The sequence below is a fragment of the Haliotis rubra genome, unplaced genomic scaffold (assembly GCF_003918875.1).
Source record: "Haliotis rubra isolate DU_JTF1 unplaced genomic scaffold, ASM391887v1 Scf608, whole genome shotgun sequence".
Lineage (NCBI taxonomy): Eukaryota > Metazoa > Mollusca > Gastropoda > Lepetellida > Haliotidae > Haliotis > Haliotis rubra.
Window position 1 is genome coordinate 404,638 of NW_025767311.1, and position 13,593 is coordinate 418,230.

Consider the following 13,593-nt stretch of genomic DNA (forward strand, 5'->3'; position numbering starts at 1 on the left):
TTTTTCCCGCGCGAGCCACGCATCCTAGTGGTGATTTGCATATGTAAATCGACAGCCAGACGTCGCTTGTTTACTTTTTGGAAATCAGCAGGATGTATGATATCGAATCTTTGTAAGTATTATCCAGCACAAGTAGCAGAAGTGACGTCATGAGCTTTAGTTATCTCCCAGTGAACACCAACGTTCAGATAAGGACACAAAACATAAAATGATCCCTGTTCACTGAAAACAATTTTGCACAAATTTAGAAAGGGTTGATTTATTCATATTATCACATTATTTTTAAATAATATTTTGCATTGAAACATGACTGAAGTCATGCCTCAAATAAAAAAATTGAACAATATGAAGAAAGAAATTTAGAAAATATTAAGAATATCATAATGATATATTTTGGAAGTTTGGTGATTTCCCTGAATACAATTTCACAATGGATACAGCTTTTTGCACCTTAGATTACAAACAATATCTCAACTGATTTCACATTAAGGCGAGTTAAGCAATTTCATTTTTTGTTCCCTACTTTGCCTTGCAATCCGAGTTTTAGTGTTTACCACTATACGGTGGAGTTCTATCCTTTGGTAAATATATTAACTGACTTCGTTCGTCTAAACACTATCAAAGTTAAAATAATATTTGTTTCACAAATGTGTTGATTAAATGTCATGTTAATCGGATTTCATAACAAAATATTCATATGTACGATTACGGGTATGTCAAGTACCACAATACAACGAGGTCGCATGCTAATGTATAGCTAAGATACATAGCGTTCACTGACATGAACGCTATGCAGCACCTCCATAGGCCGCAATGGTGGAAATCCTTTGTCGCACTTTCGCGCACTCGTTACAGGACAGTGTTTTTCATCATGAATTATTAACAAATACTAAAACAAGGCTATACATCTTGAAAGCAATTGTTAAAAGGGGAAGGATCATTCAAATTACGGCACACAGCCAAATGCAAATTATTAAAATGCGCTCTGCCCGTCCGCCCATGCACATTCGTCTTTTCGGAGCAGAACTTTAAAACCGTTCACTATTTCTTCACCAAACTTGGCACATAGATAGATCTGGTGGTGTACTGGTGCCTTTTGGTAGTTTGGAATTTCTGTATAAAATATTTTTTGTGTGTTTCCATGGCAACAATTTCGACTTTGACTGAAATTAGTGGTAGTGTTCATTTCAGGAGCAGAACGGTAAAACCGTTCAATATTTTTCACCACAAATTGGTATATATATCAATCAGAACCTTAAGTGGTGCCTTGGCTATTTGCAGATTTTTGACATTTTTATTTTTCTCGGTTCCAGGGAAACGATTTGGACTTAGTCTCAAAAAGTAGGGGTGGGCTTCTTTTCCGGAGCAAGAATCGAAAACCTTTCATTATCTTTCAACAAATGTAGCAGATATATGAGACAGATCTTGAAGTAGTGCCTTTTGTTATTTCAAAGTTTTAGTATTTATATTTTTCATGACTTCCATCGAAACAATTTGGACTAAGTAAAAAAAATCTAGTTGGACTATCAGTAACTGTCAGATGATTTGTTCTTTCAAATTTCTGGAGCCTGGGGGGATTTGTCATCTTTTGATGACTCTTGCTTTGATAAGTTATAGCAGTGAGTTTCACAAAAAATAGACATGACGTCAAACACAAAGCTGTAACTATATCTCTTCTATCCCTTTGTTTTTCTCTTGAACTTGCCCTTGCAATGGGCACAGACAGTGTCATCCATGATTTCTTCTCTCAACTTTCAACCTTGAATACCAGTAAATAAAGTGCATATCAATGTTAATTATTAATTATCACTTTAATTTAACATGAGTTTAAACTTATACCTTCAAAAGGATAAACTTCAAGCACAATTTCATATCCTTATCATTGCTAATATTCTCAATAAACATCTAATTGCACCTTGAAAAGTAGACTTTCTAAACTAACACTTCATTGATAATTTGGAAAGCCTGCTATATTTGCTGTCAAAAGATAAGAGATACTGTTATGTTTGCAAATGAATTTTCCTCAGTTGACCTAACAAATAAAAGCCTTCTGTTCAATGGTGTATGCACAAGAGTTTAAGTATGATATGTGGCATTGTGCTGTAATTTGAATGATGCCCTCATTCAACAATTGATTTATTGATGTATCTCCTTATTTTAGTATTTGTTTATAATTCATGATGACAAATAACACTTTTTGGCCACTTGGTTGCTAATATGGAAATGAAAAGATGATTTTGGCAAGGTTTGTAGCTGGTGCTTGAGACCTAATACAACATGGAAATATTAAAAATATTATACAAGGTAGGAGAGTTGTGAACTGAGAAATATTTAAGGTTTTTGGGTATACATGAAATTTATAGATAATTAATTCGTGAACTCATTACTTATTTAAGTCCTAAATTCAATTAGTAAACTGTGTTTTGTAGGCAAATATTCAGGAGTAGTACAGAAACACCCATGGAACTGTGAAGGTGACAGCAATAATCTTATATCATATGAAGCATTGAAAACTCACCAGCAATTCCTTTGAAAACAGCTGTTGAAAAAGCAGGGGTGGTCAGTCAGTCTAGATTGGAAACGAAAATATCCATACAATCGTTTTAATTGCCTAAAATGTATGAAAATGTGTTGTGAACAAGCAACGAGGTATGGAACACGTGTGTTACTATTTTTTGGAGGGATATCCCCTTCGCGTCACAGGTCACGTGATTCAAAATGGCCCCGCTCATATGTGATGTTTGATGGCTTGTAAAGATATATTTTTGGATATTTGGATAACGAAAATAGGGCGCACGTGTAGACATAAGTACAAAGAAGTAATTCACATAAGTTTTTCGTGCGCAAAAATCGTAACGAGTGCGCGAAAGTGCGACAATGGATTTCCGCCATTGCGGCCTATGGAGGTGCTGCATATTCATGTCAGTGAACGCTATGTATCTTAGCTAGGCTCTCGGCTATCTAGTTATATGCTGGACTAAGATACCGATAGTTTCGCTAGACCTGGATCGTGTCATGTACAAATCAAAAATTAAACATGACGTCGAAAGTGTCACTAGGAAGATTTCGATACGTGTACTTTCGCTTCATAGACTTTCATTTCAAACAATTGAACCAAATATTACTGAAACCATATGAACAATCAAGTAGTTGTCTACTATACCGTATCAGACCTGTTCTAATATTCGTCTATAGTTTATGAGTACGTGTCTTATTCGGGTGAAATAACGACAGGGGTACATAAAATATAATTGCTTTTGTGTTGAACTGATAATTTTAACATAATACTATTAGTATTATGCACATATTCAAACAGGACGTTAATTTAAGTTTAGTGGTTGACAGGCACAACGATGAAGGGTTTATGTCCAACTTCACTCTTATTTTCGCTATTCTATACCGGTTACAGTTGCCGATTAGATATATTCAGACTTACCTACGGGCATAAGTTTGGGGAAAATGGGAACACAAAGTGTCAGTTACATTCCGGATAAACAGACGCCAGCAGGGCATTCGTCATTCGTAACTACTCGTGTCATTCCGGCAAGCCGGATGGCGTTGGTCACGGAAAGAGGCGAGTAGTTACGAACTCACTCTACCGGCAAGAGTTCCATGCGGCAAGCCAGCATTGTATATCTGCCACAGGCCAGAAAAATGTGACGATTCGTCACATCTTGCAATGTCCATTCATTATAATGTACAGATTTCTTTTACTCTTTTATTTTTGACTAGTGTACACATGTAACTAAACATCTTTAATAGAATGGTTTTGTTTCACTGAGAAAATATCCAAAAACATGTAACTCTATTTCGATTTGCGTATCGATCCTTTGTTTACATAGGTTGTAGGGCTCCACGTGCTGTCATCGAAGCTGATGGAGAGCAAACGATGCAGCCAATTTGATATCTAAATATGTACTGTCATAGACCTTACTGTCGCAGTTGTGGAAGAATATATATGTAACAATGTAAAACAAAAATATTGTAGGCAGCGTGGGAAAAGATTTTGTTTGCCCTGTCGAATAATGGAACAGCCCAAGTATCAATGAAGAATGGGTGCTTCGTTTGGAGTAAGGGATAATTAGGGGGATTATATTAGTATATATCTGTGCATCTACTTCTGTGTATAGTATGTTTTGAGTCTGCTCATCCAATAAAGACTACAAGACAAGTAAAATGATATTGTTTTATTTTGTTTTGGGGAGCAGTTAGCATGCTTACATTGTAATCTCCAAAGCAGGATTAACTTAATCCTATTTGATCAAGTTGGGTAGGCTTCTTTGAAAAACCTTATTGCCAAAGTCCACTCAAACATCTACCTCTTCATCTGCAACATCAAGAAAATCGAAGCCGTAGACAAAGCTAAACGTGCTCAGCTCGACTGTGGTGCCCTCCCCAAGTCACGCAAGCGTGTTTACAGAGAGCTCGATGCGAGACTTCTGAGACTGAAGGAGCACCTCCAGAGCGGCAGAAAAACGCCTCTTCAGTACCTTGATGCTGCTGGACATCTCATCAAGTTTGCAAAGTGATTGTCAGTTGACATGACCCGATACCCGTCATGTATATTTTCTCCATGTGCAAATGATGTATTCCATTTGCTTGATAACGATGTTAGGATCTACACCGAAACGTCGCAACTACTACTGCTACATAGAAGTTGTCTATCCACAAAAAGTGTCCCACTTCATCATACCAGCACCTAAATGCCACTTAAGGAAGTTAAAGGTCACATGCAACCAAAAAATCAAACAGAATTAAAACACAATTATCACTTCTTCATGACATATAATATGCATTGCTGATTATGAAAAAACAAATAAACAAAATTATAAGCGTATAATCGCAAATCAAAAGTGCAATATTTTGTACTTCGGTTTACCTCCCTCGAAACGAAGCAGCCAGGATACCGAACCCAGTCAGAGCGGCCGGGTGTGCACTCAAGTGTAACGGCTGGTTCATTAGCAGATGCCTCCTTCACGGCTCATTGTGTGTGTATATATAGAGATGTTGGGTTTTGTAAATACATGGTCATTTTTTGTGTATAACATTTTGCAATCAACAGACATCATAACATGTCATGTGTTCAAGTATCACACCTGCCTGTCTGTGTAATTACATAATGTGACAGAGACCGAACTCGGGCCATAAATCAATGCGTTTTGTTTATGGTGTATAGCCTGATTGGTGTTAAGTTCGAATTGCATGTGGTCAGTGATTGCAGTTGTGTATTGAATATTGTCATTAGCAGACAGGCAGGCAGACACACAGGTGTCAATAAAACCAGACATTGAGTTTTGTCTGTGACAACGACATATCTATATCACAGTTAGAAATTGTGTCAATGCTAAATAATGACATTGCTTTTAAGTATCGAACTGAGAAAGTGTCTCGGTAAGAACGTGTGGTGAAATAGACAAATGAAATTATATAAACAGTTAATTTACTGTCATAACATATAAAAAGCTCGCGCCTGTGAGATATCAACAAAACATTAGAAAAATAGCTCACACCAAAGCCTTCACCGAGTATTCACCCGACAACCCGCTTCCAAGCTGCGCGAACCTATTTACTTGCGCACGTGCTATGAGCGCAGCCCAGCTGTTGAAACCCGTTTTCCCCAGAAACGTCTGGGGAAAATTAGTGAAACGTTTGAACTCCGATTTCGCGCGGTTTTTTCATCGCGTTATTTTTCAACTTTATAAGTTGAATTTGCATTTTTGACTATTTGTTTCGGTTTGTCCATACCGAAAGGTATCAGAATCTGCAAAGTTGTGTTTTACGTTGCATGTGACCTTTAAACGAATATTTCACGGCGGACAATACCAATTGTAATCAGTTGAACAGGAAAAACAACATACGGTTTCGGTTTTGGCGGAATATGGACTCGTCCGCCATTTAGGGTACAGGGTACGTTTATGTATTTTGACTTTGTTTAGGGTACATTTCTGTATAAAGAAACGTACCTGGGGTACATATTTGTATTCTGTGGTCCTTGTACGTGCCGACAACGACCCATTCAGGATCAAGTATAACCTTAGAGACTCGTGGAAGTCTACAAGAGACTCTTGACTGTACGTGTTTAGGCAGGGAGACTCTATCTTTTGTTCTTTTTCTTAATTTCTTTCATTCATTCACATATAATTCTTGCTCTTAATTCATTCATTCATTCATTGTAAAACTCCGACTGATACAATACACTGGCTGAAGTACTGTTAAACGCAGCCGAAGTTGCACTGGGACCGAACCAAGTCACTGTGTGCGTTGGAGCATGACGAGGCACACGTTAATTAGTACAAATGGTAAAGAATGCAAGCGAGTGACCTATCCCTGTTGTAGAGTATCCCTGGTTTAGGCTAGGATCTAGATCTGCATTCACCGATACTGGCGACATAGATCTAGTTGGACCCAATCTCGCATATCGCAATATGGCGACAATTGGAACACCACCTGTGGTGGAGAAAGACGACATTCCGTATTTTGCATTCACCCAACACTCTGACTCAGTTTGAATAGAAATGAAGGCAACCGCCCGTGTTTTACTGACCCAAATTATATTTAGTTTCACTACATTGCGTATTGGTTTTTGTTATTGTTAGATTGTATAGTCTATGTAAACATTGGCCTTAAAATGGATCAAGATACTCATAGTGATCCTCATCTGCATATTCTTCGTCGTGGTAGCTATGTACTGCTACTACCATATGTGTGGCATGACAACACTGTGACCTTCAACTGCTGTCAGACACGTACACAACACTACAGCCATGGCGACTACTATAAATGTCACACCGACAATGTTGCGAGATGTATGACCTGTGTCTGTGGAGGGGGCCAGGACAAATGGACTGGAACTTACCATTTCCCGAGATTCCTGGGCTTCCCAGACCTTCTTCGTTTATGTTGTAGGTGTGTAAATACTTATCATTGACGTCAGCGGTAAATACGTATAACCAACCAACAGTCTAAGCTGGGCCCCGTCTCGCATATCGCAATTGCTTTGTTGAACGTTAGCGCACGCAAAGGGAGCCGTGAACCAGCTTTCCAACAGTCGGACCAGATATACTATCAGCTTATGATATTACTAATCTTAATATCACAAATATTACCATCACTGTCTCTGTAACTTTAATCACTGCATGTATTATTTTGTCATGTATACACTGCTACTCTACTTTGCCCTGCCAGTGATTCATTTACAGTAATTTGTAATTATTTGTAAACTTAATTTTTAGAATACAATTGTTAATGGTTTCACATTGTTTTGTTGTTTGTTTGGTTTTACACCGATTTCGTTCACGCTTAGAGTTCATGTTAAATTACAGTTTCAACTTAATAAAAAGCGACATGTAACAATGTAACTATTAATCTTCAGTGAGTGGATGCATTATCTAAACATATTTGGAAATTAGCTACTACTCTTCGAGTTAGGCAAACAGGCTCAAATGCTTACCTCCATCTTTATGTGTGTGTGTGTGTGTTCGATACGAAAGCCAAATGATCGGTTTATATATACTGAGGGAAACGAATAGAGGATAGCCAAGAAAGTACAAGTGTTCCTATACTCTTTTCCAGGTTTCTTCGAATGCTTTGTATTGCACTTTATGTGAAATTCTGGGAATGAAGCAACCATTGTAATTCCATGTATTTCCTTATTCGTTTATATCAGTGTGCATGTTTCCTCATATAGGATCGAGACACGAGATATTCGAAAGATCCCAGAAAAATTACGTCATTTAACGCATATAAGCTTGACTATTGTAGATTAGACTCGCACGACGATGATCATGATTTGGAGATGGAGATATATGATTCGGTAGGTATATATAGGATCTACGTCACGTTCTGTTACATATGAATGTGTGTAGTCCGACGTTGATTGGTTATACACACATAAGCGCCACGCAATACTCGGTTCATGTCGCGAGTGAACACGTAGTGAACAAGGATGAACAAGGATCTATTTATACATCCAGCGCAGCGCAGGTTATTATAGAAATGACGTTCGTTGCGACATGCACAAACACAACAGACCTTTTCAGCACACATAGCCAAGCGGAGAAGATGAGTGATCAAATTGTGCACTTTGTGTCAAAAGCATAAAATTTGGCATGATTGTAGCTTATACCATTCTAACTGAATAAAGATCGAGAGGCCTCGCAGATGTTTTTAATATTTCCATAATTTGGGGGGAAAAAGTGAAAAAAAAATCATTTTTTTTATACTATTTTTGTTATAACTTTTTACAAAATTCTCCAATTCTCATAAGTCATATATATCAAATAGTAGGAAATCCATAGCTGGTCATTTTCCATCTATACATGTCTTTTTATCTTTAACAGTTAGGTCTACGGAAGTCAATTTATATCACGACTACCGAAAATGGGGAAATTGGCGGCCATATAGAGTACATCATTAAATAAGTATGAGATCATCCCATGATCTAAAATATTTTATCATTTCTTTGCAAATTCAATACGAGAAGCCTCTCACAGATTGTGGCAATCTTTCATATTTGGGGAAAAATTGAATTTTCCAAAATATGTTATTTTAACTCAATTTTAAATCCTCATGAATTATGTATCTAGAATATTGTGAGAACAGACGAAAGTTTATTTTTAAAGAATATATCATTATATTAACTTACATATATAATGTATGAGCTTGGTTGGCTATAGATCACCTATGAAAACTTATCAAAATCAACGCAAACATATTTCATCTCATTAATCTATGGTAGGTTACTCAATCATGTGTTATTGTATCTAGCTTGATTATCTATTAGATATATTGACAAAATTGTCACTCAATGTAGACAACATCATGCTCCATTGCTTCAAGGCATAGCGGAAGAAAATTGTAAGAAAGATTTTCCGCAATTTTGAAAAAACTGAATTTTTTGCCGATTTTACATGTTTTGACGGTGCCTGTCTTTAAAAATCTTCTTCTCCAGAACGGCATATAGTACAATCGCGTTCGATACACCGTTGGAAAGCCTATACTCTGTATACCTTAATTTGTTCAAGGCATGTTGATATCTTGAATTGTTTTGGAGTTATCGCCCTTGGAAGTTGGTGAATGTTTCTAAGACGCATTTTCATAGGGTTAAAAAAAGGGTCACAACTCTGCGAAAAATCAATGGATTCCATTGCCCTCAGTACCTACTTGTAGGTAATTGAATAGGAAACATTTTTGCCTCACATTATGGTTATGTACAAATCAATACTTACGTCTCCATTACGGCACAAGCACAAACTTGGCGAGTTTGCACATTTCCGCACGTTTTGACGGTGCCTGTGTTTAACAATCTTCTTCTCATGAATGGCAAATAGTACAATCGCGTTCGATACACTGTTGGAAAGCCTATACTCTGGACACCTTAATTTGTTCAAGGAATCTCGATATCTAGAATAGTGTCGGAGTTATTACCCTTGGAAGTTGGTCAATTTTGTCAAACGCATTTTTATAGAGTTTATAAAAATGTCACAGCTCTGACCTAACCTCTGGGACGATTTTCATGAAACTTTCAGGGACGATAGCCTGTATGCTGAAATTGATACATAGTCGAAAAACTTCCGGCTTCCGGTAAGGGCAGATAACCCAAAATGTCAAAATATTGCAAAATTTTCAATCTCAATATCACCAAAACTATAAGAGATAAGTTTCACTCAATGTAGACAACGTCATTCTCCATCCGTTCAACGCATAAAATAAGTTTAGCAGCAGAAGAAATTTTCCGCAATTTTGGAAAAACTTATTTTTTGTCGATTTTTCCGGTTTAACGGTGCCTGTGTTTAAAAATCTCCTCCTCCTGAACGGCATATAGTACAATCGTGTTTGATATATCGTTGTAAAGCCCACACTCCGGACTACTTAGCTCGTTCAAAGCATATCGATTACTTGAATAGTTGTGGAGTTATCACCCTTGGAAGTCGGTGAATTTTCTAAGACGCATTTTGATAGGGTTCATAAAAATGTCACAGCTCTGCGAAAACACAATGAATTACGTGTTTCAAGGTACCACACTGTAGATAATTGAATGTGGAACATCTTTGCTTCACATTATTATTATGTAAAACTCAATAGTTACGCCACAAACAGGGAGAGACATTTGCATTTTCGCATTTTGTCAGTTGTGAGATAACTAACTGAAGGAAGCGGCGAGTGTTGCTAGATTGTACTGTCGCTTCCTTCAGTTAGTTCTCATCTCACTGGAAGCGACAGTAAAATCTAGCCACAATTACCGCTTCCTGGCTTTCCAGTGCCCACAGAAATAGTTCCCTCTTTAACAGGTCGTAACTCCGTTGTTCTTAGGTCTACAGTCAAAACAATTAGTGTTCTGGAATTGCCAGGATGTGATCTCTCCAGCAGTTTGTTTGTTTACTGTGAGAAGAATACACTTGACTTTTTGACCACAACAAAGTCTGCAACATTTACCAGTAATATCTCTTATAGTATATGCGAGACTACCACTGCAAAGCGTGGTCCACGTGCAGATATGGGAGACGATGTGAATTTCACCGACAGATGTAACTGACAATGACAAGGAGCTGTCAAATCTGAGCTGAAACGTCATTCAATGCCCAAAGAAATACTTGCCCTTGAATTGACCTTTACATTACATCGGCATTATCCTAGCCATACAGCGTCGAGAAAAGGTTTGCATCAATAAACATTGTAAGTACAGTCAGATATGAGTTTTATTTCAAATTTTGTAATGGGTGTTTAACAAATGCACTACATACACACATAAATTATATGGTTGTTTCACAAGAGCAGTATATGCACATACGTCAGATAGCTAGGATCACGGCAATTCCAGAACACTAATCGTTTGGACCGTAGACCCAAGGACGGCGGAGCTACGGGCAGTTAAAGAGAGAACTATATCTTCTGTGGGAACTACTTAAAAGGTGCATGACCCCGGCTGCATTTCCCCGAACCGCTCTCGTGTCGAAAACGTGTTCTGCCTGGGTTTTGAACGCTTTCTAGCCCTTCAATACACTTCAACACCCGTAACTCCGAGAGTTAAAATTGACAGTCCAGCTGGCGTCCAAAGAAACGGTACAAGTAAAGGTAGCCACGGGGAGTGTATGGGGAGGTCTGAAGACCGTCAGTATTGCCCAGGAGGCAATCTTTCAAGTGCACAGGGACGTGTCACGCTTAGAAACAGCGTTAGAAAGACATATAGGTACATAGACCCTACCCTAGTACTATATAAAAGGAAAGGGATGTAACGACGGAACCATCCCCTCCTCAATCAAAGTTAGATTTCACCACGTAAACTATTTTAAATGCCCCGTCGAGGCATACGGATCAAAAGCGAGATGATTTCCCTACAAAATGAGCTATAAATGGTCACAATCGAATCATTATTTAAGTTTTTATAAGTGATCTATAGCCAACCAAGCTCATACATTATACATGTAAGTAAATCTAATGATATATTCTTTAAAATAAACTCTCATCTGTTCTCACAATATTCTAGATACATAATTCATGAGGATTTAAAATTGAGTTAAAATAACATTTTTGGGAAAATTCAATTTTCCCACAATCTGTGAGGCTTTTCGTATTGAATTTGCAAAGAAATGATAAAAATATTTTAGATCATGGGATGATCTCATACTTATTTTATTTATGTACTCTATATGGCCGCCAATTTTCCCATTTTCGGGTAGTCGTGATATAAATTGACTTCCGTAGACCTAACTGTTAAAGATAAAAAGACATGTATAGATGGAAAATGACCAGCTATGAATTTCCTACAATTTGATAAATGAGTTATGAGAATTGGAGAATTTTGTAAAAAGTTATAACAAAAATAGTATAAAAAAATGATTTTTTTTTCACTTTTTCCCCCCAAATTATGGAAAATATTAAAAAACATCTGCGAGGCCTCTCGATCTTTATTCAGTTAGAATGGTATAAGCTACAGTCATGCCAAGTTTCATGCTTGTAACACAAAGTGCTGGGCTAACAATCGATTTGTGAGTTATAGCAACATTCCAAGCTTTCATTCTATACGGTATACAATGCTTGAGCAATAACAAATATGAATATGGGAAATAACTCAATCAAGTATTCACTGATGCATCAAATTTCCCCGCTCAATAATCTTATGCACCATGGACCCATGACACGTGAAATATTCTGGGAATACTGGCCGATGGACCAATAATAATCTCGTGGAATATTCTGGGAATACTGGCCAATGGACCAATAATAATCTCGTGGAATATTCTGGGAATACTGGCCAATGGACCAATAATCATCTCGTGGAATATTCTGGGAATACTGGCCAATGGACCAATAATCATCTCGTGGAATATTCTGGGAATACTGGCCAATGGACCAATAATCATCTCGTGGAATATTCTGGGAATACTGGCCAATGGACCAATAATCATCTCGAAGGATGGCATCACCACATCAACAGAGCAGCAGCGAAAACCCATCCAAACAGCCATGAAGTTGTGAAATTGATCAAAGGTCAACAATCTATAACTGAAGGGAGCCACCCACGAGTACCCGCCCGCAAGAGGAAACTACTCATAGTATAGACTCCTGACTTCGTACCCTGAAGTCTGACCTCGTTGAGCAGCTTCTCACTTACCTTGAGTTAGACTAAGGCTTAGTCTCTGAATATATATTGGAAATCTGAGAGCACCACCCGGCGAGGAAATGGGTGTTTACCCTTGATGGTGGCGATCATATATTTTGACATGAAAAATATTTTTCGAACCGAAGCGAGGGAAGTACGTTGCCAACCTTTGCTTGCTTCGCTCGCATATAAGAAGACTGGTCATTTTCTCTCTGCTGCGCAACCCTATTTGCGCTACAGTTTGCCTGTGGTCTGACATACCATCGTCTCTAAAGAGACAGTTAGCAGGTTCATATTGAAAAAAATAGAGGCTCATACACTGAAAGGATAACTATCGATACGGCAATAACAGCGCATGTAGATGACATTTTACAAAATAAAACATGACCTGAGGTACTGTTGGTCGAACAAGGTCGGTACCTAATCGTATTGACATGGGAGACGTAGATATGTACTGTGAATCCTTCCACATACATTATCAGACAACATTTTGCGGTCGATGTAACCTCCAGTATTGATCGACATTTAGAGTAGCCGAGAGATGCGATGGGGTCCCGTCTCGACTGTAGGACTCAATCGCGGCTTTTGGCTACATTTAGAGAAGCTGATTTAAGGAGTCCTTTAGATGTATATAAATAGCGGGCAACTCACCTGTTCATGTACTGGACAGTTAACAAGTTCCGACACATACACGTTTTCTGATCACAGCCAGGATAAGTGTCAGGTGCAGGTATTCCAGGCACGCAGTGATGATATCAGCGCTGTCTGGTTGCGCAGATGCACAGAACACTGATGTATAAATCACCTCAACCACGCATATTGGCCTGACTGACTCACTGACTGACTGAGTTTGTATTTACGCCGCTTTTAGCAATATTCCAGCAACATCACGGCAGGGGACACCAGGAATGGGCTTCACAAATTGTACCCATGTGGGGATTCGAACCCGGGTCTTCAGCGTGACGTGCCAACGCTTTAACCACTGGGCTACC

The 13,593-nt window shown here is 38.2% G+C and overlaps 1 protein-coding gene across 2 annotated transcripts in view; it reads right to left on the minus strand.

Annotated features, from left to right (window-relative positions):
- The window catches only part of LOC124255749 (baculoviral IAP repeat-containing protein 7-A-like), a 29,603-nt gene extending 16,258 nt beyond the window's left edge, over positions 1-13,345 (minus strand). The window contains exon 1 of one of the 2 annotated variants that reach the window (XM_046689654.1): positions 13,253-13,345. The gene's annotated coding sequence lies outside the window, so the exon portion shown is untranslated. Of the gene's footprint in view, positions 1-6,856; positions 6,968-13,252 lie in introns of those variants that run through there. The other variant, XM_046689653.1, reaches the window with a different exon arrangement.
- Positions 13,346-13,593: the final 248 nt, after the last annotated feature.